Consider the following 3,807-nt stretch of genomic DNA (forward strand, 5'->3'; position numbering starts at 1 on the left):
AAGCACAAGCACAAGCACAAGCACAAGCACAAGCACAAGCACAAGCATATGCAAATGCATGTTGACGAGATAAATGTATAAAAATGTAAAAAATGTTTCAAAAAAATAAAAATAAATCACATTATTTATAATTTCCATACCCAACCGTTGCTTTTTATTATTAAACGTAGTCAATGTGGCTATTAAATTACAAAAGATGATCCAGAATAGCGCCAAGGATTTTGTTAATTTTTCCAATCGCTGATCCATTCACGGAAAAGGTGAAATCAATTTTTGACTTGTGTTTTCATACATGTGTGTGGTTGATTTCGATATTGAAATAGGGATATTCGCTAATTCGTGACATTGAACACGAACATGCATTTGACTCATATAGCTCCTTAAATTAGTTTAAGTTAATGCTAAATAAAGAGAATTACATTGTTAATTCCAAAATCAAAAGTGATTTAGGTGTCGCTTTTGGGAAAAATCTCTAAAAATTCCATTTCACACGGACGGGAAAATGTTTCAAAAATGTGTTTTCTTTAAACTGGACTAGTTCTGAAAATTAGTTTTTGTTGTCCAATTGCTATACTTTCCCTATTTAAATTCTCTTCTTAAATGAGCTTGTCGACATGAAGTTTTTCACATCGAACGCAATGCAATCACTATCTTAATTTGGCTGTCAATCAATTGGTTTCGATTTGTTTCCTCCATAATTCAACAGGAAAATATCGATCTGTTATTCCCCACACGCAACCATATGTATCATTAGCTCATGATTTTTCTGACCTCAATTGTTGCGCATTTTATGTGCTCGTTCGAAATGAATGAATGGCAAAGGATACACGAAATCACACCGACTCAACCAACATTCGATAGACCAAAATCATAGCTTATTCAACGCAATCAAATGCATGATTATTTTTGCATAAAATCACATTTTCGACTTCGATAACGAAAGACATTTGTCGAGACGGTAACCAATTGAAAGTCTGTATGTTGCAGCAAATGAAAATTGTAACATAAAAACCGAGAAGGGAAATACTTCAGCTGTCTATTCTGCGTTGATCTTTTATACTATGAACATCACATTTACACCACATTCATTCCAATACACAACAAAGAGCATAAATTCGCGAAAAGTATAATGACTAAGTTGTGTATTTATTGTTGCATTTCATTCAAATTGAAAATCATGTTATTTTGTAGGTTTCTGAAGTAGATTGATTTTCAATCGAAACATTAGGCGACATGGGATATTAATAAAGAAGATTTTGTTTCTGATCGCTATCCGCACGGAAATGTACCCATTTGTATATCATTTCCATTTGATTCAACCCACGGTCAGTCACAACACGGATAAATGAAAGCGGAAAAAGACGTTTATTTCTTCATTAATTGTTGTTGGTCGCCTTACACTTGCCATTCATCGTTTCTATAGGCTATTCTGTGGGCAAATAAATAAATTCATTTTCCTTTTAATTTGAAACCAGTCATCAACCCAACCGGACAATTACAACCATATGCACTTTTAGCTTTGTACATGATATCGTAATAAATCTTTTGGCGTATCGCACACGCTCAACTCAATGTCTCTATTCTGTTGTTTTTTATATTCGCTTCGATTGCCGCAGTTGTATTAAAACAAATTGAAAACGGATCAATAAAATGCATAACATTGTTGTGATTGCATACACACCGCATTAAAATGAATAAAAAGTCAATGCTGGAAACGAGCTAATCGCTTGCATAATATGGATTGAAGGAGTGATTGGAAAACGGATGTATGTTAAACAGAAATTGTGCGGGTTCTGTGTGCGGATGTGTATGAGCTACATACCATCGATGCGGCAAATGCTTAAATGCAAGACAAGTCGCCTGTCGCAATTAACGGAATGGTATTGTTATTTTGCAGCGCATTCAAATGGTTTGCATCACTGACGTTAACAAAAAAGGATTATAATTTGAGTCGCCTTGATATTCGACTTGGATTAGTTAACAATTTACAGTGTGTGAGTGAGTGTGTTGATAAGAGTTGAAGTCGATGCCAAGCTTTTTGATGGAAGAATATCGCTTCACTGGGCAGCTTTGAATAGTGATTCCTTTGAATTCACAAACTCAACATCACAAACATTCTTTTTACTTTGATTCAATTAATATATAATACAGGTAACGTCGATGTGGTCAGAGTCTGCATTGAACACAGTGCCGAAATAGATACAGAGTGTCTTGACGGAAGGCACATCCATTCGCATAATTTATTGACAAAAACGCATTGTTCAAATTTCGTTAGCCTCAATTCAATTTTGGCCAAAGTGTAACGTTTTTCACGAATAAGTCAGGCGCTAATCAGCACATAATTCATCGACATATGTTATTTATACATGCATATCACTCGCACATTCGATGTTCATTAGGGTGTTTTCGGTATTAAATAAACAGAAAATGGTAGTTTTAGTTTGATAGAGCAGAGAATTTGGAATCGATTTCATATATTTTTGTTCGGAATCAGTCCAAGATGCCACTTCCCACAAGCAAAACAAATGTTCGTCGAATTTTGAGGTTATATCACTATTCGCTGAAACTAATCTGATATTTTCCACTTTTTTCGATTCAATCTCACTGCCAGAGATGAATTCTCAATGCAAATATTTATTTTCACGTAATTTTTATTGGAAAAAGTGGCCAAATAGTGGAAAATTCACACAAATTGTATTGCCTCTTTGACCGGTTCTTCAATCATAGAAAAAACGCCGAAAAACTAATTTTTTTTCACAGAAATTCATTCGATAGGTTTGAAATAGACGATAAATTATCTAAATCCACTAAAATATCCAATCGAACAAAACCAGGAAGGCCAAATTGCAGCAAAACCAAAACGTAAACAAAAACGAGCTGTCATCATGAAATCTGGGCTTCTTTGACATTTTGAAGGGCTACCAATGCACTTGTGCGAATGAATCACAGTCAATTCGCACACAGTGATTCGCGCAGATGTATTTTGGTCTTGTCAAACATCAAACTAAGCCCGAATTTCATAATGATAGCTCGTTTTTGTTTACGTTTTGGTTTTGCTGCAATTTGGCCTTCCTGGTTTTGTTCGATTGGATATTTTAGTATATTTAGATAACTTATCGTCTATTTCAAGCCCATTGAATGAATTTTTGTGAAAAAAATGAGTTTGTCGGTGTTTTTTCTATGATTGAAGAACCGGTCAAAGAGGCAATACAATTTGTGTGAATTTTACACTATTTGGCCACTTTTTCCAATAAAAATTACGTGAAAATAAATATTTGCATTGAGAATTCATCTCTGGCAGTGAGATTGAATCGAAAAAAGTGGAAAATATCAGATTAGTTTCAGCGAATAGTGATATAACCTCAAAATTCGACGAACGTTTGTTTTGCTTGTGGGAAGTGGCATCTTGGATTGATTCCGAACAAAAATATATGAAATCGATTCCAAATTCTCTGCTCTATCAAACTAAAACTATCATTTTCTGTTTATTTAATACCGAAAACACCCTAATGTTCATCTCAAACAAGCGTGTTCCCTCCAATGATACAGAAGATGTGAGAAATACGAGAAAAACTCATATGATTCCAATCAGATTTGATAACATAAATGTTCAACGAAGTGAATTCGTTGCATTTGCGATCGCAATTCGCGAGACATGAACATTGGAGAGAACTAAGTTCTAATTTGTTTACACTTTAACATAAACATAACGAATAAGATTGTTGTCGTTTGACAACCGTTTGTTTATATTACACAGTGAAACATTTTGATAAGAGACGCTCCCAATAGTGAAACATGCATAAAGCT

Source organism: Sitodiplosis mosellana, unplaced genomic scaffold (assembly GCF_009176505.1).
Source record: "Sitodiplosis mosellana isolate CC-2019 unplaced genomic scaffold, AAFC_SMos_1.0 Smas_scaffold_6170, whole genome shotgun sequence".
Taxonomy (NCBI): domain Eukaryota; kingdom Metazoa; phylum Arthropoda; class Insecta; order Diptera; family Cecidomyiidae; genus Sitodiplosis; species Sitodiplosis mosellana.